Source organism: Petaurus breviceps, unplaced genomic scaffold, assembly GCF_028583685.1.
Source record: "Petaurus breviceps papuanus isolate PSGF00001 unplaced genomic scaffold, PetGlider_PUasm1.0 181, whole genome shotgun sequence".
In the NCBI taxonomy this organism is placed as follows: Eukaryota; Metazoa; Chordata; class Mammalia; order Diprotodontia; family Petauridae; genus Petaurus; species Petaurus breviceps.
This window is the reverse complement of record NW_027185784.1, coordinates 3,310,143-3,334,887: the sequence shown is the minus strand read 5'-3', so window position 1 is coordinate 3,334,887 and position 24,745 is coordinate 3,310,143. Positions and strand designations below refer to the sequence as shown.

The following is a 24,745-nucleotide window of genomic DNA, read 5'->3' as shown; positions in this document are numbered from 1 at the left end:
ACAAACTTGACAAGGTCTTAGAAATATGCTGAGAAGGAAAGCAGTTTACATGGGGACAGGGAGATTGGATGGCATAGATAAAAACCCATCTGCACCCTAAGCATGCCTCCCAACCAGAGTTCCACTGTCTGATAATTCTCTTAACAGTCCAGAATTGCTACCATAAGAGTCAATGAGGCTTTGAGGTAAGATATAAAACAACTAGCTTTATCTATAGAAAGCCAGTGTTGAAATGTATGTAATCTGAGAGACAGGGGAATACAGGACATAAGTGTAATCTTCTAACCCTCTTTCTCCATTTCCTTAGCCCAGATTAATTTTTCAGTTAATTGCAGCTTTGAAGGGTGAAGAAGTCAAGTCTTGAGAGGATGAGAGAACAAAGGAGTTTCTGCTGAGGGAAAGAACCATAGATTATTAGATCATTAGAGCTGGAAGAGAATTTAAACATTACCTAGTTTACTCTCTCATTTTATAGATGAAGTAACTAAGGCCCTCAGAGTTGTTAAGTGACGTGGACAAAAATCACATAGGAGGAACATGGCAGCCAAAAATCCCAAATGATTGAGTGGGTGGGTGATCCTGGTCTGGTAGTAGACCTGAATAGACTATTCCCAATGGTATACCTTTTGTGGCAGCTAGATGGCGCAATGAATAGCGGTCTGGGTTTGGAGTCAGGAAGACCTGAGTTCAAATTTAGTCTCAGAGGCTTCTTCACTATGTGACCCTGGGCCAGTCACTTAACCCCGTTTCTTCACCTGTAAAGTGAGCTGGAGATGGAAATGTCAAACCACCCCAATATTTTTGTCAAGAACACTCTATATGGAGTCATGAAGAGTTGGTCACAACTGAAAAAAACTCAACAACTACAAAACTTTGTGCGTTAGGAGTAGGGGAACAAAATGGAGCACTAGGGAAGGAAAATCATGTTATAGAAGATAAGGTGCTTTGGAAAGGAGGCATGGTTGGGAAGGAGAAACGCCAAAAGGGAATATACACCAAAGGCAAATTTTATAGTTCTTACTAAGAAATGTACTTCAGTTCAATAGATTCATTCAACTGTATGTTATACCTTTACACCCACAGAACTATATGCCAACATTCAAATGCTAACTGTAGATCAATGAATAATTTACTTCAGCATATCTGCTTAGTAAAGTACATTTGGTTCCTATTAGAAATGTTTCAAAGTAGTTTGCAGACTGAAAACTAATACAAAATCTTTAACTGTGTGAATGGCTATGTTTCAAAGTAATGTTCTCCTATTTATGATGTAAGCTTTAAATAATGGCTAGCATAAAAAGAAAGGAAATGATATGGGAATCTAGGATGACAAAGGTATCTGGAATGACAAAATTCAACCTCTCCCTAACCACCACCCCAAGTTAGAATTTGGCAAAAATTCCAAAGTCGACATCTTAATTCTTATGGAAAAAACAACCACATCATGTCGCACTTAGGACGTTGAAGAGAAATCGTCACTTATCTATCTTATGGAGTACTTTAGGAGATTTCCTGTTTCTTCTAGCATGTTTATCTCTGTTACCATATGATTGTGAAATATGCGAGAGCTTCAAATTATTCCTAAAAAAAAAAAGGTTGGTACAGTTGGTTCCCCCGCCTTCCACCCCACCGTAGCTCTTTTACTCATATATTCCAAAGAACTACTATAGGTGTTTAAGGACCCAGCAAATTGAAATGAAGATTAATGCTAAAATTATTCACACAATGACTGTGATATGTGAATGATGTTAATCCATATTTATTGTTAATTTCCTTGTCTCTTCCCAGGAAGATCATATTTGAACAGCTGAGATCAATTTGAGTCACCCCATGCTCTGGATGAATGGTATGGAAAATATATTGACTATTTAGAATTTGACAGAGTGATTGCCTTTTCACAGATCAAAAATATTCAGTTCTTTATTATAAACCTGTTTGTCAGAGTCTTTTTATCTAACTCCACCATTCTAAATTATATCTTTCAGGTTATGATAGATGAATATTTTTCAGGTTTTTTTGGTGCACTGTGATGTTGCTCTTATCTAATTGACACAGGCCATTGGTGTCCAGGATTAGGGAAGTGATAATCCTCTATATTCTGACTTGATTGGACTACATCTGGAATGTATTCAGTTCTAGAATATTTTAGGAAGAACATTAAGAGTCTGGAAAAGATCCAGAAAAGTTGGTTGGTGAATGATGTTGAAATTATGCTGTGTGAGGAGTGGTTGATGAAAACAAGAATATTTAGCCAAGAAAAGAGAAGACTTAGGGAGAAATGAGTAGGTATCTTCAGGTATTTGAAGGGCTGTCATAAGGAAGAGAGATTAGATTTGTTCTCCTTACTTCCAGAAGACAGGAAGAAGAACAATGCATGATATGCTTTTTGAATTGAATTAAATTGATGTTGTCAAGAGGCAGATTTAGGCCTGATATAGGGAAAAACTGCCAAAAGCTAATGAAAAGTTGAATTGGCTACCTGGGAAAATTATGGGTTTACTTTTTACCAGAAGTTTCAGGTACAGGTAATGCACATTATTTAAGTATTTGCTATGTGCCAGGGGCTGAGCTAAACTCTGAGGTTAGAAATACATTGCAAAAGAAAGACAATCCTTGCTTTCGAGGTACTTACCTTCCAATGAGAGGAGGCAACTCATAAAAAGTGGGGCAAGCTATGGAGAAGGTACTTCCCTGAGGACCTGGTGGAGAATTCCTAGAGTCACAAGTATAGCAAGACAAGAAATGAAGCAAGGCCTACTTTGGCTGTTACTCAAAATGGAAGTCACCAGAAGGAATTTACCAGTAGGAGAAGGGGACCAGAATGACAGAGGGATATTCCAAGGTCATAAGGTAGCTGAGACAGGGTGGTTAAGTCTAGAACAGTTATAAACACAGCCAGGAGGTCTTTAGGAAAAAGATAGATGATTACTTGTTCAGAAGGGCTTGTTTTTCAGATACAGAACTAGATGGTGTCAGATGCCCCTCCCAACTCTGGAATTCTGTCATTCCATGACTTTCTTGGGATGTATGTAATGTAACTTAATTTCTGGAGAGGATGAAATGTAATTTCTCTTTCTGCAACACAGTTGAACCTTTTTATTTGTTTATTTACCACTGCTGGTATTTCATTTTTTTCTGAAATAAAAACCCCTTCCTATCTACATCAAGTTCATTTTTTAATATTTTTTATGATTCTTAGTAGTTTAGCTATACAGCTTGTTCTAGCCCTTATCAGGCTTTGGGGAATAAAAGAGATTGGAGATTTTTTCACTAAAATAACTAAAACTGAGAACACCATCTCCCATATAGTCCATCAAAGGGAGGGGGTAATTATGCTTGAGTGGCAAAGTGATGATAAGTTTTGACTCAGAGTTCAATATCTTTTTGCTCTACCATACAATTTACATAATGTGACTGCCAAATCTAAAGCCATTAACTTCAAGTGATGTGACTTGGTCAAAAGCTGTCTGAAAAAAAGTACATACAAAAATATTGAGATGTTCCAGATTTGAAGATTACTAAGATATTAGGAAATATCTTCAAGAGACTATTATGCAAATAAGAACTATAGCCTTGTGTGAAGAGTAGAATACAATGGAGCAAATACTGAAGTTGGAGCTGACACTTGAGTTCAAACTTCAGCTCTGCTATTGGCTAGCCCTGACACCTTGGGCAAGTCACTTAATCCTCCTAAGGTTTAATTTCTTCATGTATAAAATTTGGGATCAGACTATATAAGTGCTAAGGTCTCTCCCAACTCTACATCTTTCCCTCCCACCCCCAACTGGAGGAAATTGGGTTTAATTGACTTACCCAGGGTCACACAGCTAGTATCAATTGTCTGAACCTGGATTTGAACTCAGGTCCTCCTGACACCAGGGCTGGTGCTCTATTCACTGTGCCACCTGGCTGCCCCCACTTTTTTCCAAACTTAAAAATATATTCAATTTAAAAGAAAATAAAGGAATAATAACCATAAGGATTTCCCCTTTTTACAAAAACATATGTGCAATGACTGTGCCTTGAGATTCCATTTCCCGTCTCCTCTCTCTTACTCTCCCTCACTCTTTGGTTGTTCTCTGTTTTCCTCTCTCTCCAATGTAAATTATGTCACATTCCATGTGTCTCTTGTCAAACAATTTGATTTTTCATTATACTATCTTAGTTTGGGGTCAGGCCCTTCTTTCCCTGTTGATTTTTTCACTAGTCATGTGGATAAACTCTTTCTCTATTTGTATTAGGCCCATTTGCAGTCATCTGGGGCCTCTCTGTCCTAAATTAAACTTTTTATTCAATAGTCAAATCCATTTTTGGCTCATTCAACTTGTTTTGATTCTCTCTGAATTGCATTTTGTACATTATATTCTTTAGTTAAGTAGCCAATATTTTCTTCATTTGAATCATTTCTTTTCTTTCTTTACTTTTTTTTTCTTCCCTTGAAGTATTTTTTTTTTATGTTTTGAAAGAGTTCTTTCTTTAACTAATGGGACCAAAAAACATATTTTCCCCTTTTAGGTTGTATCATGACTATTTATTATTGCTCTTTTCTGATAAACTCATCATGAGATAAGACTATTACACGAAAAAATATTTCTGTTATATAATTAATGTGTTGATAAATAGAGCCAGTTTTAGACTAATATGTACTACACCATCTGGGCTAGCTTTCCTTAGCCTAGAAAGTGAGTACAATGGGAATAGCACCAGGTTTGAAGTGAAAAAACCTAGATTAAAATCCTAACTTTGCTACTTCCTGCCTGTGGGACTGTAATCAAGTCACTCTTCTTTGGACATCAGTTTCATGATTAATAAAATGAGGGGGTTGGACTAGATGACTTCTTAAGTCCCTTTTAGCCCTACATCCATTATCTTATCATCTCTCAATGTTTTTGTCTTATAGGAGGCCCATTCCATTGCATTCCTATATCCTACCCCTATAATGGATTTTGGCCATTGTATTTGGTTTTAGTATCCTTGATGCTGTTGTTCATTCATCTTAGTTGTGCCCAACTCTTTGTGACCCCATTTGGGGTTTTCTTGACAAAAATACTGGAATGGTTTGCCTTCTCCAGCTCATTTTACCTATGAGGAAACTGAGGCAAACAGGGTTAAGTGTCCTGCCTAGGATCACACAGTTAGTATCTGAGGCCATATTTGAACTCAGGTCTTCCTGACTCCAGGCCAGGTGCTCTATCCACTATGCCACCTAGTTACCCTCAGAATCTTAAGTAATAGCAATACACAAAGACATCTCTGCATTAAGTATATCAGCACAGTTTTGACAGAAAAGAAGGAAAAAAAGTCTTGTTACTTCGGTAACCTGAACAAAATAAGAGATTTCAGTTTTACCAGTAGTTTCCTTTTTTTTAAAAAATCAATATGAAGCCAAATACTTTTAGTTTCTGTGTAGAAATTCTTCCTGAACTATCATTTGTCTTTAGGAACTACGAAGGAGAAGGATAGAATATGTCAGAAACAAACTTCTAAAATGGACTCAATTTCTTTTTTGCTACATTTCGAGTTGAGAGATAAATTGAAAATGCCAGCAAGCTTCCAGTTTTCTAAGCTTCCAGTTCTCTTGTAGAATGGAACAAATTTTAGGTCCCTAAAAAGAGAACTGTCGTTTTCAACCAGGAAAAGAATAATTCTAAAACCCAGCAATTTTTGCTTTTCATCCAGCATGATATGGTCCTAAAAAGAACCACTGGGGATTCAAGATGCCTTGGTTTTAGGAGCAGCAGAAGCAAGAAGGAGGCATAGGACCTTGTCCACATTCCTTAATCTTGAGGGCTGTGTTTTCTTCTTTGTGAAGTATGAGGATTAGACTAGATTGCCTCTCTAGCTCATTCCGTCTCCTATTCTTGTGGAGTTTATTATTTATTAGAAGATTACAACATGGAATCCAGTGAATCTGATATCAATTTAGATATTCCTTCCAAAGATGTGTATCTCAACTCCTCCATGCTTGTTTATTCTGTGCAGCTCTTACCCATATCACCCCATAAATTATTCATTCGGGGTCCACCCAAAGTCTGGAGGCCTTCTTCACTTTCTCCTGACATCACAAGTATTTAAATAGAGCACTCGGGGTAATGATCTGTTATCCCTCCCCCTCATCACATAGCCAACCCATCTTTTCCTAACACACGTTTTTCTTTATATATTTTACTGATGTTCTGTCAAGTTCCTTCTTAGTTACAGATTGTAGTCTGCTCATTCACTGTGTACTTCTCCATTGGAGATTGTTACATTCTGTATCTTGGAACTATGTCACAATCCAGAAGAAGACATTCAAGAAAGCTTAATATGATAAGAACAGGAGAGGTACAAACAAGAAGATATAAGGGGCCGTGGCAAATGGAAATCACTTTCAGCTAGTGGGGAAGGGGAAGAATTCATTTCAACAAAGAATTAGCACCCATTATTGACAAAACACTGTGATAAGTACTAGTTGAAGTACAAAGTTAAGATAAAGCACAGTACTTTTCCTTATTTACCTTATAGCTAATAGAGGGATATGACACATAAAGGTAATTATAATACAAAATAATATTTGATAAGTGAATCAGAGAGGTACATTCACTGTTAGCTCCAAATAAAGGAGGTGTCATAGCAATGACCTGACTGGGCAGATTAAGGAAATGGAATTAGTGATATTTGAGTTCAAGTCTTATAGATGGGTAAGAATTCAGTAAGCAAGGGTTGAACATGGAGAATAATAGCATGAACAAAAGAATGGAAGTAGGAAAGTAAGGGACAGTATAAAGGACAGGAAGTAATTTAGTTTAGTTCGAGAATAAAGTATGTTGAAAGAAATTTTATAGGATAAATCTTGAAGGGCAGGATGGCACCAGATTCTAGAGGGTTTTAAATCCAGTCAAATAATTTGAACATTAACTGGTAAGCAATAGGAAGCCACTGAAGGATATGCTTGTTTGCTGATTTGCTTTGTAATCAGATGTATGGATAACTAAGTCTGATAGCTATTTGAACAGAGGCAGAGTTAGAATTAGAGGCAAGTAGGTGGTACAGTAGGCAAGACGCTGGATTGGAGTTCAAATTCTGACTCAGACAGCTGTGCGGCCTCTTGGCTAGTGACTTAATCTCATTCAGCCTCACTTTTCTTCTATTTTCTGTTAAATGGGCATACTCACCACACAGGATTAGTATACTGATCATATGAGAAAACATGCACAACACTTTGCAAATCTTAAAGAGTTATATAAATGCCACCTATCATTGTTATTATATGGAGATGGAGAGAAGAAAGGGAGAACTGATTCAATAAAACCCATTAAGATGCTCCACAGTAATTCAGGTGGCTGGTTACAGGAATTGATACTAGAATGATAGTAGTAGGAATGGAGAAGAGGTAATGAATGCGTGAGATATTTTATAGGCATAATCAACAGGTCTTGATAGCTGATTAGATGTAAGATGAGGAAGAGGAAAGTCAAAGATAATGCTATGTTATCGAATATGGAAGATAAGGTCAATGGTGGTGCCACTGAGGAAAATCGTTAAATTGGAAGGAAAAGAAGGTTTTAGGGAAAAGGTGATAAGCTTAGTTTTGGACAAACTGACTTGGAAGTATCATCGGGACATAAAGACAAAGAAGTCATATGGTCAGCTAGAAAAGAAAGATTGGATAGCTCTTTGTTGGAAATGCTAGAAGATGGTAGAGTACAAGCCAGGATCTGTTCAATTCTCCCAATATTCCCCTGCAAACAACTTTAAAATAACTTCTCAGATGAAATTTTGGAGCAGCAGAGTCAACAGAAGGTCAGAAACAGACATTTTTTGCACCCTAAGACAACACAGGAAGTTAGCTAGAGAAGTTTGTAATACCAGGAAGGGCATGAGCCCAGAGTGTGAAAGGAGTACCAGCTCTGGCCCTGGGAGGTGACTGCAACAACAGCAGTAGCAGCAGGAGCTTTGGGAGCTCTCAGCCCAGAGACAGTAAGGGAGTAGGACAATTAGTCAGAAAGAGATTACAGGGGACCTTTACCTGGCACTGAGTGTAGCTGGTGCTGACTGACAACTCTATTGCCTATATGCAGTTCTGGGTCAAAGTTTTAGGGTATAGAGGAGTGCTGGTGGTTGGTCACAAAGGAGCAGAGACCCTGGTCACAGGTCTAGGGCAGAGACAAGCACCAGCATTTGTAGTATCAGGGGGGCAGGGTGCCTTCCTGGGTGAAGACCAGAGTACAGACTAGAAGAGCAGTGACCACACCTCTCCCTGCATCACATCACCTTGGAAGCACTAAAAACTTGAAGACCTGGGAACTTGCTCTTAAAAACAGTAGCACAAAATAAAACCCTGAAGCGTGGCTTAGTGCCTCCCCACTCTCAGGTGAACAGAGCCCAACTTTAATAAAAAGTTCAAAGTGAAGAAATAGGCTGGGGAAATGATCAAATAAACAAAAAAAGCTTTATTATAAAAAGCTATTATAGTGGCAGGGAAAACCAAGACGTAAACTTAGAAGAAAACAGTATTAAAACAGCTACAAGCAAAGTCTCATAGAAAAATTTTAAATGGACCCAAGGCCAGCAAGAATTCCTGGAAAAGTTAAGGAAAGAGATGAAAGTAATAAAGGAAAATGGGAAAAGAAGTGACAATGATACAAGAAAATTATGAAAAGAAAATTAACTGCTTGGTAAAAGAGGCACAAAAAATTACTGGAAAAAAATGATACTTTGAAAAACAGAGTCAGCCTAATGGTAAAAGAGGTACAAAAATTCACTGAAGGAAAAAGGTCCTTTAAAAGCAGAATTGACCAAATGAAAATTGTGAGTCAATTATGTCAGGATGATCTCCAAAAAAAGAATGTAGGGATGGGGAAAAGGGATGCATTGGGAGAAGGGGATAGAGAGGGATATAATGGGGCAAATTTTCTCACATAAAAGAGGCATGCAAAGTTATAGAGATTATCTTACCCAATAGGGAGATGGGGTGAAAGAGATGAGAGATAAACAGGGGAGGGGAATGATAAGGAGGAGAGCAGATTGGGGGAGGCAGTGTTCAGAAGGAAGATAAACTTTTGAGGAAGGACAAGATAAAAAGAAAGAAGGATAAACAGAGGAAAATGGGATGGAGGGAAATGTACAGTGATCATATCTCTGAATATGAATGCAATGAACTAACCCATTGAATGGAAGTGAATAGCTGAATGTATTGGAAATCAGAATTCTGCAATATGTTGTGTACAAGAGATATACTTGGAACAGAAAGACACACACAGAATTGAAAGGAAGGGCTGAAAACAAGTCAATTATACTTTATCTGATGTGAAGAGGACAGGGTAGCAATCATGATCCCAGACAAAACAAAAGCAAAAATAGACATAATTGAAAGATAATTAGGGAAACTATATTTTGCTTAAAAAATACCATAGACAATGAATTGATATAAAAATTTTTTACAGCAAGTTTCTCTGATAAAGGCTTCATTTCTCAAATATATAGGGAATTGAATCAAGTTTATAAAAAAAAATAAGAGCCATTTCCCAAATGGCAAATGGTCAGAGGATAAAAACAAGCAATTTTCAGAAGAAGAAATCAAAATTATCTATATCTATATAAAAAAAACTTTTTAATTCACTACTGATTAGACTTGCAACCCCGTATGGGATTTCAAACCACAGTTTAAGAAGTGCTGAAGGGGTTGCTAGTGGAAACTTTTTAAGAAACCCTGCAGTAGAAAAAGGCAAATTAAAACAACTCTGAGGCACTACCTCACACCTATCAGAAATGACAAATGTTGAAAAATTAATGAGAATAGGTACTTAAATGAATTTTTGGTGGAGTAGTGAACTGGTCCAACCATTTTGGAGAACAATTTGTAACTGTGCCCAAAGGGCTACAAAAACTGGGCATATCCTTTGATCCAGAAATAGCACCACTATGTCTGTAACTCAGAGATCAAAGAAAAGGGAAAAGGGCCCATATGTACAAATATATTTATATGGCAGGCCTTTTTGTAGTGGCAAAGAACTGGAAATTGAGGGGATGCCCATCAGTTGAGAAATGGCTGAATAAGTTGTGGCATATGATAATGATGGGATACTCTTTTTTTTTTTTTTGCTTTCTGGAAGGGGGAAGTCATGGCAATTGGGGTTAAATGAGTTGCCCAAGTCACGGCTAGTTTTGTGTTAAGTGGATTTGAACTCAGGTCCTCTTGACTCCTGAGGCTGGATTTGAACTCAGGTCCTCTTGACTCCTGGACCAGTGCTCTATTCACTGTGCCACCTAGCCACCCCTAGGATACTCTTATGCTATAAGAAATGACGAGGTGGGTGGTTTTAGAAAGAAAAAAAACATGGCAAGACCTCTATGAACTGATGCAAAATGAAGTGAGAAGAAATGGGAAGCCCAGAGAGTTGAGATAATTTGCCTGTGGTCACATAGGTATAAAAGGTAGAATAGTCCTTTGAGTCTAACCAAGTCTTCTAACCAAAGAGCCAGTGCTCTTTCCTTTGTACTATATTGCTTTTCTTTCTTTAGATGCAATGTGTTATATTGGATTGGTATTTGACTGGGTTTTAGGAGTACCTAGGCTTACATCCTGCCATGGAAAGTTACTAACTATAGGTCCTTGAAGGTCATTTAATTCACATGTGCCTCAGGCAACTCCTGAGAATTTATGTGATGAGTCATAGAGAGCTGACAGTTTGTGTTGGTGGGAGCTGATTCCACCTCTGCTCAAGTTATGGGTCATTCATATATATCTTTCTGTAAAGTCTCCATGAAACATTTTTATTAATCATTTTCTATTTGTAACTAACACTGTGCTAAATGATATGAGAATACAAAAGAGGATAATGAAGTAACACCTCCACCTATAAAGACTGTGAACTCTTGTTGGGGAGTTGAGATATACTCACACAAGACAAGAAGAAAATGAAGCATTCGTACAGGTATTGGTGTTGAGATACAGTCCATGTTAAAGTACAGATAATTGGATAACAAGGTCAGACAGTCAGGTGCTAATTGTATGGTTGCACGAACTATAAATAAAAAGAATTACAGAAAGGATAGATCGATGCCAGCAGGAGTTTGCAGGTAAACAAGGGAGGAAGCCCCTTTGGTCTTGAAAGATGAGTGTGATGTCGCTGGGCATGTATGTGTGTCTATGCTTTCTCCTGCCCCTTTATGTTGTACCTTGTATATTTATCTTCCTCTATGTCTTGGCATATGATGGATAGTAGCTAGAAGAGGCAGAAGAGACAAGAAAAGACGTAAATATTCCTCACTCCTCTCTGTCTCATTTTCTGTCACTTTTTTGTATGTACACGGGTTTCTATGTCTGCCTTTCTTTGTGTATCTCTAGGATTTGCTTCTACAATATCTGTTCTTCTTTTATAGCATCACAGATTTAGAGCTAAGAAGAAACTAAGAAATGACAAAAGTCCAACCCTTTCATTCTAAGGAAGAGGAAACTGTAGCCCAGAGAAATTAAAGCACTTGCCTAAGGTTATATAGAATCAAAGCAAGAATTGGAACCTGGGTCACAGTACTTAGATTTGAGAGAGACCTCAGAGACCACTGAGTCATACAGAAATAAGAATTCCTTCTTTGCCATACCCCAAAGTGGTAGTCCAGCCTTCACTTGAACCATGCAGCAAGGGGGAACCCACTACCTCTCAAAGCAACCCATGCTAGTTCTGAACAACTTTATCTCAGGGGAACAAATGAGATAATATTTGAAAAGCACTTAGGACAGGGCCTGGTATGTAGTAGGTACTGAAATTTTTTTTTCTTTTTACCCTGGTGTCCATTGGAAAACCTCCCTTCCTCCAAAAAGCTCATGGATGAATTTCAGGGATAGTGGAATTAGTATAGGGAAAATTGCATCTTTACTTTTACTAATCTTTAACTGAAATGAGCTTGTCTTCTAACTATGAAGCAACTAGGTGATACATGGGATAGAATGCTGGGCATGGAGTCAGGAAGACCTAAGTTCAAATCCAGCTTCAGACACTTCCTAGCTGTATAACCCTGGACTTCTGCCTGCCTCAGTTTCCTCCACTGTAAAATGGAGATAATAGTCGCACCTACTTTCCAGTGTTGTTATGAGGATGAGATGAGATAATATTTGTAATGAGCTTAGCATGGTTCCTGGCACAATTTTGTTGTTGTTTAGATATTTCAGTTGTGTCTGACTCTTAACAGACCATTTGGGGTTTTTCTTGGCAAAGATACTGGAGAGGTTTGCCGTTTCCTTTTCCAGCTTATTTTACAGATGAGGAACTGAGGGAAAGAGAGTTAAGTGACTTGGTAGGGTCATATGGGTAGTAAGTATCTAAGGCAGGATCTGAATTCAGGAAGATGAATCAGGCCCAGCATTCTAACCACTGCACCACCTAACTGATCTTCCTGGCACATAGTAGATGTTCAATAGACATTTACTGACTAACTGCTTTTTTCCTTCCTTTTTTCCTATGAATTTGGACAAACATGATTCTGATAAGAGGTCAGTAGGTTTCATCAGGCTGCCAAAGAGATCCTTGACACACACACAAAGGTTAAGAACTCTTGCTTTAACTGTTAGAGAAGTTTTCTTTACAACAAGCTGGAATTTGACATTTTGTCATTTCCACCAATTGTTTTAATTCTGTTCTGAGTCAAGTATAGTCCCTTGAAAACAATTATTAAATTATACTTGAGAACAAGTATAGTCCCTTGAAAGCAATTAAATTCTCCGAGTCTTCTCTTCTTCACACTAAACAACCCCACATGTTCAACTGATCTTTTTTAAGACATAAAATCAAGATTATTGGTGACCTTCCCAAAATGTTGTACTCATAATTAAAAATAAGCAGGATTTTGTTCTTTTCCTATTCCATGGTTCCCCTCTTTTTCTCCACAGTCTTTGAAAGATCACTAACTACTAACCACTAGCAATCACATCTGGCAGTTTTTTCCCAGTGCCTTAATGTGTAGTTGAGTGACTTGAAATTGTGTTGGGTGTCAACTCTATATTGGTTGATCTATCTTTTCCAGTTCATCCAAAGATTGTCGGCCTTGCCTGAGAAAATGGAAACAAATTGGACTTGAGCAGCTTTGCCTTCTCTCTGCATCCTCTCTCGGTTCATCAATCCATCCACCCCAGGAGTGGTACTGTAGCGTCTTGGAGTCTTCTTTCCCTCCAGTAAACAAAACCCTCTTTTGCCATCCTTAGCTTTCCTCAACACCTTTAGCATCTTAGCTTAGCACAATTAATACTATTTTTTATAGTATTTCAACCGTTTTTATTCATCCTCTGATACCTGCCCTTGTTTCCAGTTTTCCATACATGTCTCCTCAAAATCTAAGTCATTTGGGGAGTTACCTGTATATTCTACATTATTCTCCTCATTGAATGCTTATTTTTCCTTCCCATCAGAATTGTTTTTAATGATGTTTTCAGAATTTCATTCCTGAGAGCTATTCAATTTTCCTGGACTGACTTCCACCTTAGAATTTTAATTCATGATATTCTTTGTGTCCTTCCTCTGAAACTTTTGAATCTTGCCCTCTCAAAATCTAGGGATGTATCAGACTATTTCTAGCTTTACTCTTCTCTCACAGAAACCCAAAGGTAGATTGATCACTTTTCTCCCAAGACTCCCATCATTTCTACTTTAGCAATCTCTTCCACCCCATTTGTGAGAATCATATCCAGAATAGAATTTCTCATTCTTAGTTATGCTACTTTTTCAAGGATGGCATTATCATTAAGAGAGGCATAGTGGATTAGTGTGGTATATAGAGTTGTGGTATGGGAGTCAGGAAGACCTAGGATAGAGTTGTGTCTTTGAGATCTACTGGCTGTATAACCCTGGGCAAAATCCACTTAACCTCTTTGTGCCTAAGGCAACTCTCAAATTCTGTAAATTCCAAGGCAATTGCTGAACTGCTGGGGAAAGGGATGTTTCACTGGTAGCTCCTTAACACCAATGTGATTACACAAGTCAAGACCAACCCTTAATCTACCCCCATCCAAAAAAAGTTATTATTCACTTCTGCTCAAAAAAAAAAAAAAACAGGCCAAAGGACTTAGTCCAGGTAAGTGTATATCTGGTAGAAGAGAAGTAAAATCCAGGTGTCCAACCAGTTAGGATATTTTCTTACTCTACTATCTCTAAGAGCTCCTAACTTAAATTATTTCTACCTTCAAGAACTCCTCTTTGACCTCCACTCCCAATTTTCTAGACTTCTTTCTCCACAAGGAGAAAGTAGCCTTCTCACCTAGGAAAATCTCGCTCTCCCTGCATCCCTTCCTCTCATTGGTCAAATTCTTGTGGAACCTCTACTACAAGGAAGGGCCCAGGATACCCTAGTTGTTCATGTTTTCTCCCTAATTCCTCTCTGGGCTCTGTTCCTGACTCTGCAGTCTTCTTTCTTCACCATGCTCCCTTCCTCCGACTACCTTTCGGCTTTCTTTTTTTAATTTATTTTTAATTTGTGGAATAAAACAGTTTTATTTTTCAAAACATAGTACAATAAAAAGATGATTATACATGAAGCTGAAAATCTGCTAGGCACAAATTGCTACTCCTTTGAATTATACAACAAAATTATCATATAAATTTATTTTTTTCTTCCCTTTTCCCCCCAAGATGGCTACCATTTGACACAGGTAGTTTAATACACACACACACACGTGCAAAATTATTTTATACATACTTTTATTTATCAATTCTTTCTCTGGATGCAGATATTATCTTTCTTCATATGTCCTTTATAGTTAATTTGGGTATTTATAATAGACAAAATAGCTTATTCTCTTAAAGACATTTTTAAAACAATATTGCTGTTACTCTATACAATATTCTCTTGGTTCCATTCATTCTGCTCTTCATTATTTTGTGCAAGTCTTTCAATATTTTTCTAAAATCATTGAGTTCATCATTTCTTATTACACAGTAGTATTTCATCAGAATCATATATCACAATTTGTCCAACCATTCCCCAATTTATGGAAATCCCTACAATTTCCCATTCTTTGTTACCACAAAGAGAACTGCCATAAACATTTTAGAACATATAGATTCTTTTCCATTTTCCCTCATCATCTTTGGAAATAGACCAGGTATTGCTGGGTCAAAAGGTAGTTTAATAACTCTTTGTGTATAATTCCAGATTGCTCCCCAAAGTGGTTGGATCATTTTACAATTCTACCCACAATGAATTAAGGTTCCAGTTTTTCCACATCCTCTCCAACATTTGCTACTTTCACCTTCTATCTTTTTTAGTCAGTCTGGTAGGTGTAAAATGATATATTTCTTTTATTTGTTATTCTTCCCCCTCCTCCCTCTTACCCTTCTTGGATTTAAGTTTCTTGAGGTCAGTGACTTCCCTTTTTTTTCATTTCTATTTGAATCTCCAGTGCTTAGCACAGTACCTGGCATGTAATAAATTCTTGTTGACTTGACTTTAGGTCTTTGGTACCCTACAGAAACAGATTGTTATTGATTCCATTGTCAAAAGCAGCATTTTCAAAGAATTATGCAAAAACATTACATACCATTGTATGTTTAAACACTAGAAAAATCAAATAGGAATATTGCATCCTTTCAAAAAGCATGCAATCATGATTTTAGAATATTGCTTGTACATGTAAGTACACAGTTTATTTTGCATGGATCATGGAAAGGGCCTTGGATATAGAGGAAAAGATAAAATTTTTGTTATGCTGCCTGTTACCCTTATGTTTTTTTGTAAATTACTCAGCCTCTCTGGATCTGAGTTTCCTCATTTATACAGGGAAGGACTAGAGTGGGTGATTTTTATTCTAAAATGTCAGCCTTTATTTTGGTTATAGATTCATACACATTAAATACTTTGGCCACATAACAGGAAAATGGGACTTGCTGACAAGACCCTGATGTTGGGAAAGATTGAAGGCAAAAGGAAAAGGGGATGGCAGAGGATGAGATAGTGCCATGGAAGCAACAAACATGAACTTGGACAGACTTATAGAGATGAAGAGGATAGAAAGACCTGTCATGCTTTGGTCCATGGGGTCATGAAGAACCAAACACAACTCAACAACTGAACAACAATAGACATTAGCAATGTCACAGAGTCAAAATGGCTCCAGTCTCCTGGTAGGGGGAGCCAGCTTATATGACCATTAATCAGAAAGATGTCAGAATTCATATCAGTGCAAAGATCAGTCAATGACTACAGATTCAAGAGGACTGATGAACTGCATATACCACCCTCCTCTTGATAGGGAGGTGGTAGACTACAGATCTAAAACAAGCCATATGCTATCTGACATGATCAGTGTTTCTTTTCTTTAACTTTACTTCTTTGTTATGCTAGAGGGTTCTGTTTGGGATAGGGCATTGAGAAAGAACAGTGTTGGAAAGACTAGACATCAGTCCTCAAATACTCCACTGAATCTGTCACTTCACCCATAGGGCTAATTCCACCAGTGCTACAAATCATCAATCACCTGTGACTTCATATCTTGTGCCACTCTTGCTCACATCTTCCCATAAGTGCCACAGTATGATCATGCTACAAATAACTGATAACAAGAAAAATGCAATTTAAAACAATTACTTCTTGACCATAAAATTGGCAAAGATAATTTTTAAAATCAAGCTAGTTAGATAGAATGCTAGATCTGGAATCAAGATTACCTGAGTATTGGTCACTGTTTGCCTCAGTTTCCTCGTCTGTAAAATGGGGATAAGAATAGTACCTATCTCCCAGGGTTGTTGTGAGAATAAATTGAGATAATATTTATAAGGCACTTTGCTAACTTTAAAGTACTATATAAATAATAACTGTGATAAATAATAAATAAATACTATATAAAGTAGTATATAAATACTAGATAAATAATAATAATAAGCATTTATTGGTATCCTTTCTCACTTTATCTTGACAATGGAGCACACACTAAAGTTTGTTTCTTCTTATTACAACCTAACGAGCCCTACTTCTTTTTGGGTTATACATTTCTTCAAAGCCTTCCATTTCTGCTCTTCTTCATAATTCTGTTCTCTCATTTGACTTCATTCTGTGGAATATATTTTGGGAGTATATTTTTATGCTCAGTCACTCATAATTTGCCCTACCTGTTGAGTTCCTCTGGATGTGCCTCACCTGGGTAGCCCTCAGTGCCCATGGCCTTATTTCTTATAGTTTTTATAGCACTTTAAGGTTTTATGACATCTGATCCTCACCACAATAGGTAGGTGCTATTGTTATCCTAATATTTACAGATGAAGAAATTGAGCTTGAGAAAGGTGTGGCTAGCTCCGGGAAGGATTTGAACTCAGGTCTTCCTGATTCCAATTTCACCACTGTTTCTACATTGCCACTGTCAGGATCCCCATGCCAAGACCACGCCTCTCTTTTTATTTTTTTTTTCATTCTTCTCTTTTTACTGTTAAAAGAAACTCTATTTTCCAGAGTGAAGACCCTTTAAGCAAGCTGTGTCCCGAGCTTGGCATAACAATAATCTTCTGTGGCTCACCCTCTCAGTGATCCCAACCAGAGCAAAATCCCAAAATTATTTCACACCAACGTCAGATGGATGTTGAGTTTGAACAAGCACCTGTAGTGCCAGTGTTCTGGTCATGAAGCCCTGCTATGAATCTAACTTGTCTCATTGTTACTGTTACCCCTCATTGCCAAAGCTTCAGTTCACTGAATAGCCATTAGTATAAGTATTGAGATTTGTCCAAACTAAAGCAGGTCTCCTATTGGCTCTTATGTGTCTAGTTTCCCTCCTCCAATAGAATAAAAAAAGTTTTTTGCTTTAGGTTAGGTCTTTGGTTTTATTTTATTTTATTTTTAGAGTTAACTGTGGTTTTGACAACTGTGTGAGCTCAGAACTGCTGTAGTTCTTTGATCATTTGGTCAGGGTTGACACCACTTAGCCATCTCTATGACAATAATCATCTCAGTAAAGTGTTAACAATTCTAGTCAATCTATAGACAATTGGATATTTTTAAGGAAGGGGAATGTCATGACTATTTTTTTCATTGGCCCTCCTTTTCCTACTACCCCTAAATGTGGACATTCTCTAAGGCTTAGGTTTTGGTCCTCTGTTCTTTTCTATTCATATCCTCTTCCTTGGAGAGCTCATATACCTAATGGTTTCAACTATCACTTCTATGCTAATGATTCTCAAATTTTAAAATGTATACAAAACACTTTATAATGAAAATAGTTTATTTATATAATTTTTTTTTACTAGTCTGCTAATCTATCCTCTTATCTGATTCCTCTAATTCCATTTATCCAACTATATAATATATATTGTTATTTGGATTTTTCAATATCTATTCAAATTCAAAATATCTAAAACCAAATTCATCATCTTTCTCCTCCTCAAACCAGTACCTTCTCCGACTTCCTTATTTCCATCAGTTGTACCATGATTCATTTATCCACAAACAAGACCTTGCATGTATGCATACATGTGGATCTGTATGTCAGTCTCCTTATGGAGATAACAATTGGATTATTGGGCAAATTCCATTAGCTAGTGAATGATACATGGGGAGGTAGTGTGTGTGTGTGGGGGGGGGAAGGTGGGGATGGTACGAAGGCCAGCCATTAAGTCAGGAAGATCTGGGTTCAAGTTTTGATTCTGCCAAACAGTAGCTGAAGGACCATGGGCAAATCATTTAAACTTTTTGTACCTCCAGGAAACTCTCTAAAACCAGAAGGGATAAAGTAGTTGCCAACAGAGAGTTTGAAGGAGTTTCTTCTTTCTTCTTCACAATGACAGAATCTCAGAGTGAGGGGAAAAGAACAATGAGTCTTATGCTCAGGATCTGAGCTTTTGTGCTTTGGTTTGCCATCATGTACCAGGGATTTCAGTTCTCTCTTGGTTCCTTCAAACCACTCCAAAGAAGGAGATAAAGAAATATCCCAAATAGCTTTCTTTGTCTCTTGCTTCCCCTGGTGCCTGACGGGAAGACTGACTTGGTGTAGCATTAAATGGTACTTCTAGTATTTTTCCATCCAGTCTTCCTTGGGGGTATAAAACTGCTTTTGATCCAGTCCTTTCTCACTAGTTCTGCACTATTTCTCTCACCATTATTTTCTGAGCCATTTCCCACCCACTTTTTGCTGCCAAAATGATACTTAGAGGGGAGGGAAGGAGGCTCGATGGACAAGTTCTGCAGATTTGTTATTGTTCGGTCATGTTTGATTCTGTGATCCCATTTGGGGTTTTCTTGGCAAAGATACTTGGAGTGCTTTACCATTTACTTCTCTAGCTCATTTTACAGATGAGGAAACTGAGGCGCACAGTGTTAAGAGACTGGCCCAGAGTCACACAGCTAATAAATGTCTGAGGGTAGATTTGAACTCGGGAAGATAAGTCTTCCTGACACCAGGCCTAGCTCCCTATCCACTGTGCTACCTAGCTGCCTGAGATTAAATCTCACCTGCAGGAAGGCTTTTCAGGTTTCCACCCTCCTACCCACCTCTCCCTCTCCCTCTCCTCCTCTTCCCCTCACCCCCCTCCCCAGCTGCTAGTGTTTTCCCCAAAGTAAATTTTCCATACCTAGTTAGGTATCTGCTATTGTTCTCATTAAAAGGTGAACTCTCTTTGATAGCAGACACTATTTATGCTTGTCTTTACACCCTTGCTTCCATCCCAGCTTAGCACAGTTCCTGGCACACAGTAAGCTCTTGTTGACAGATTGATTGACACTATAACCAGTTATCAGCCAAGCAGGGTAGCTAGATGGCCTGTGGAGACAGTACCAGGAACAACTCAGCAATAACAGCAACTGGAAGGAAGCCAGGGAAACTGAAGCAGAAGTGAGGAGGTAAAACATTGGGAGTGTGGGAGACATCCAATGCAGTGGCATAGAGTTGGACTGACCTGTGTGACAAACAGCAAGAAGCTGGTACATTTATTAAGGAAATGTTCACTTGACAAAAATGATCATACTTATACTCACAATAGCCCTGGGAGGTAGGTACTATTATTATCTCCATTTTACAGCTGAGGAAACTGAGGCAGAAACTGTCAAGTGACTTGCCCCAGATCACACAGCTAGTAAAAATTTGAGGTTAGAGTTGTACTCTTGTCTTCTTGACTCCAAACCCAGCACTCTATTCACCATAGTACCAGCTGCCTCAGAAGCAGAGGGGAATAGTAAGAAGGCTAGAAATGTATGAAGGGACCAGATTATTAAGAGCTTTAAGGCCCCAACAGAGAATTTTATATTTGATCCTAGAGCTAAGAAGAAGTTTATGGGTAGAGGGGTGACATGATTAGACCTATGCTTTGGGAAATTACTTTGGTAGTTAAATGGAGAGTGCATTTGGAGTGCAGAGTTGAGACAGGGAGAGCCCTGAGTAGACTCCTAGGGTAATCTCTAGCTGAGAGATTATAAATTAGGGGACAAGGGATGACTGTGAGAGTGGAAAGAAGGGGTCATAGAGGATAAATGTTGTGAAGATAGAAATGTTGGATATTTGGGGTTAGTCAGAGTGAGTAATTGAATATGACGCTGAAGTATATATTTGAAAATGTTTTTAAAGAGCGCAGGGGGAAAAAAAAGTCAAAAACCCACTTTTAGGTATGTGTTAAAGCAGCTTGTAACACTTTCTCCATAAAGCTTTTAAATGCTGATCCTTTCCTGCAGTTTTCTCCAGGAAGATAAAAAAGAGAGATTACGCGGGTAAAAGGAAAACCCTTAATGCAAGAGTGAATAACCTGGGTTACAAAATCAAATTGCTTCTGGGAATATTTCCTACTCTTTTCACCTTTTAAAAAACTGTAGGTTTTATTTAGCCTTTGAGACAGCCAGGGCATGAACAGTGTTTCTCCTGGTATTTATAAGAGCACCGGTTATTCTACTAGGGCCCAATAAATGAAAATAATGTGTTTAATTGACTCTTTTGATCTTAGCTCTCTTAACTCAAGGCCACGTTTAATTCATTCCACAGTCAGAATGTGTATCAGGGAAGGCTTGATTCTGGGAATAGGTGAAGAGCCTAAGGATGAAGCTTGACTCTCCAGCTCAGTTTAAGGACACACTGTCCTTCTTTCTAATGTTCTCCTGAGATAATGCAGTCCTGGGTACATTACAAATTGAACTGACATTCTAAATTTTCATATACTGTAGCTGGGGTTACTTTATACTAGACATGATTTCTTCCAAACTTAAACTCTTCTTGAGTTGTGTTCTGAATTCCCAGTTTTATAGCTTACAAAATGATAGTATGGATATAGTTTCCATTTTTTCTTTTTGGATCAAACTTCTTTGTGTATGTATTGTAAGTTACATGAGGGGCAGAGATAATGTCTTAATTAGTTCTGTATTCACTGGTTCCTAGCATGTTGCTATATATTTAGCACATGCTTAATGCATGAGAAATGATGTTGAGTTTGGTAAGCCCTGAGTTTGAATTCAGACTCTTTCACTTACTAACTGTGTGACTTTGGACAAATCACCATCTCCCTGAACCTTGGTTTCACTATCTATAACACGAACAGGTTTTGAGTAGATTGCCCTTAAGGTTCTTTCCAGCTGCAGAGCTGTGATCTCAGGAATTTATCTGTACCTTTTTAATTATTTTTATATGCTTTGTATGTAAAACTTAGGAAGATAGGTGGCATAGTGGATAGAGTAATATGACCTCAGATATTTACTAGCTGTATGACTCTGGGCAAGTCACTTAACCCTGTTTGCCTCAGTTTCCTCATCTGTAAAATAGCAGACAGAAGTGGCAAACCACTCCAGTATTTTTGTAAAAAAAAATGGGGTCAAAAGGGTTGGTCATAACTGCAAAAATGACTGAACAACAACAAATGTAAAACTAATTTTAAAAATCACTTTGTTTCAAATGTTTTAGTAAATCCATGTTGATATTTTTTAAAAACTATACAATGGATAGAATGCTATATAACATTTTACAAGATCATGTTATTAGGTATATTTTATAGTACTATGAGTCAATATAATAAATTAGTCATTTTACTTGTCAATAAATAAATTTTATTACTGCTTCTATCCCCATAGGCATAACTGAGGGGAGAAATCATTGTTAAGAGGAGTCCACCTTACTTATTACTACCAGTAACAACTGCTGAACAACTTCCACAATCAAACAGAGAGGTACAGGAACCCTGGAAATATAAGTACCCCCTAGACTACCAGTCCTACTTCCAGCCTAGCCCTCACACCCATCATTGGAGGAAGCAACACCTATGGGGAAGGGGTCAGATATTCTCAGAATCTGCCAACTAACTGCCAAGTTAGTTTGGGCCAAGCATGCCTGTCTGGCTAAAGCATCAAGACATCCTGAGGGAGGGATAGGCAGCATATAAAAGAATATTCACACCACAACCACTGCCTTTACCACCATGTTCCCCTTGGACCCTGATGGTGACAGTCCAGGACCCTGAACCCAAAAGCTCAAGAATTACAATGCCCAGTGCCACCATCTTGGGAAGCAATCCTTGTGGAGATGCACCCTGGTAATTGCTCTTACAGATACTATAACTACATCTATTGAAGACCCCAAAATGAAAACTCTTGCCATTAAAGTCCTTGGCACTGTCAATTAGTTCAACATCAAAAACTGACTTTTTTCAGTGGAAAGGACATTAAAGAAGGAGCATTATTACCATTTGCTTTGCTGCTGTACCCTAAGGATCATGAAAACTTTTCATCAACTTGCAGCTAAAACCTTTTCTATGTGCTGTCTCCCCCATTAGAATGTAAACTCCTTAAGAGCAGGGATATCGTATTTTTGTATTTCCTCACTGATAAAACAGAGAAAAAATGTCTAATTGTGTGTGTGTGTGTGTGTGTGCATGCTTTCTTGCACACACAACAGGATACAAAAAGAAAAGACAGACAGCTCCTGCTCTCAAAGAGCTCACATTCTAATGGGGAGAAAACAATGATTTCAGCTTCAAGGCAAATGGAAAGGTCTCGTGATTCTCAGGGTGTAGCAACAAAGCAAATGGCAATGTCTCTTCATCAGTGTAATTTCCAGTGGGGGGAAAAATCAGTTTCTGATGCTGAACCATTTGACAGTATCAAGAACTTTGGTCCTCGGCAAGGATTTTACTTTTGGGGGTCTTCAATAAATGCCATTGCATACACACTCACAAAAAGTGATATTGCTAGCTTTGGTCTATAGCATCTTCCCACACACCATGTAGAATTCTAGAACCTAAGAAGTAGAAGGGACCTCAGAGATGCAAACCACATTCAGCAGAAGTCCAGAAGTCTTCCTGTAGTCTGCAGTTGAAGACCTCCAGTGGTAAAGAACCCAGTACTTCTTGAAACAGCCAGCTTGGATTGCTCTCATTTTTAGGAAGTTCTTTCTCATATTGAGCTGAAATCATATGCTCTTCTATTTTCACTAGTTGTTTCTAGTTCTATCTATATTTTGAAGCAAGAAAAATATGCATGGTATATGCATATCCATTGACTTTTGGGGATGTTTCAAGAAGCTATATTACTAAGTCACAGGCATGATTGTAAGTGTCCTATGACCCAACCAGGAAGCCATGTATCTTCATTGAGTACCTATTTGTAAAAACCATCACTTCACTTTATGTCACTTGATATTTTCCTGTCAGTGCCTTAACCTAGGACTCTGCATATTTTAAAAAATCATGTTTTTTTCTTTTTGTGTTTATTTTCTCTCTTGGGTACATCATGCTAAAAAATATTGCAAATGTGAACTATTTTTTTCTATTTGATGAAAAAGAGATCTTGTTTTTAGTTTAACATCCTCCAGATTCCCCTTCCTAGAAGATAATGCTATTATAGTCTTTTCAACCCTTCCCCCAATCCTCCTACTCACACACCCAAATACAATCAACTCTGGTGCTACTATGCCTAGGACATCTTACTTCCATGGGGTAGCTGGGAGGTACAATGGATAGAGTACTGGATCTCAGGAAGACCTAAGTCCAAATACTACCTTAGTCACTCAACCATTGTCTATTTCCGTTCCTCAACTGTAAAATAAGGATAATAACACTTACTTTCCAGAGTTATGAGGATAAAACAATATTTGTAAAGTGCTTTGGAAACTTTAAAACACAATATAAATGCTGTAATTATTATTATTACACAGAATATTTTCATCACATTCTGAATTTTAGATTAATTCACAGCAATGGTATCAGGAAGAAATAACAGTCAATTTTCTACCTCTCCCCCATCCTATAGTTCAATTATCAATATTTGACATAATTACTAGGGAAAAAAATGTTAAGCTGTTTAAGAACTACTAAGTCATGGCAATGGGGAAAAGATAGTCATTATGCTATTCTCAAATTCAATGCTTATTTCAATGTTCTTAGTCAAGAGGGTAAAAGATTTGGGCTTCCTCTGTCTAGTTTATTTCACAAGATTGCAGCTATTTTTTTTTGGATAAGCAGATGAATGAATGCAAAATAATAGGAGAAAGTGCCAACTTTGTCAGGAGTTGAGCCATCTTGCCAAAAGCATGAGAAGAATAAACTCTCATACAGGAGTACCAGTGAACTAGGGAGCAAATATCTGAATCTGCAGCCTGAATTAACCCCCTGCTCTCCTCAAAAAATAATTTTATTAATGATATTTCATAATGAGAAGTCACCTAGGTTTGAACACAGCACTAATGTTTTTAAAAGTAAGTTGATACAAAGAATTATGATCTATAAAAATGCTATTTTCTATGACTCATAGTGATTGTAGAGATGGTTACAACCATACTTAAATGTGATTTATGACATAAATTATTTCTCCTTTCTGAGAAAGAAGA

The 24,745-nt window shown here is 37.7% G+C and overlaps 1 long non-coding RNA gene across 2 annotated transcripts in view; it reads left to right on the top strand.

Moving 5' to 3' along the window:
* Nucleotides 1-24,745, top strand: part of LOC138160420 (uncharacterized) — a 35,408-nt gene that overhangs the window by 1,085 nt on the left and 9,578 nt on the right. Inside the window, exons 2-3 of one of the 2 annotated variants that reach the window (XR_011168142.1) lie at nt 1,789-1,846; nt 21,997-23,587. This is a non-coding gene — a long non-coding RNA (uncharacterized lncRNA). Of the gene's footprint in view, nt 1-1,788; nt 1,847-21,996; nt 23,588-24,745 lie in introns of those variants that run through there. The other variant, XR_011168141.1, reaches the window with a different exon arrangement.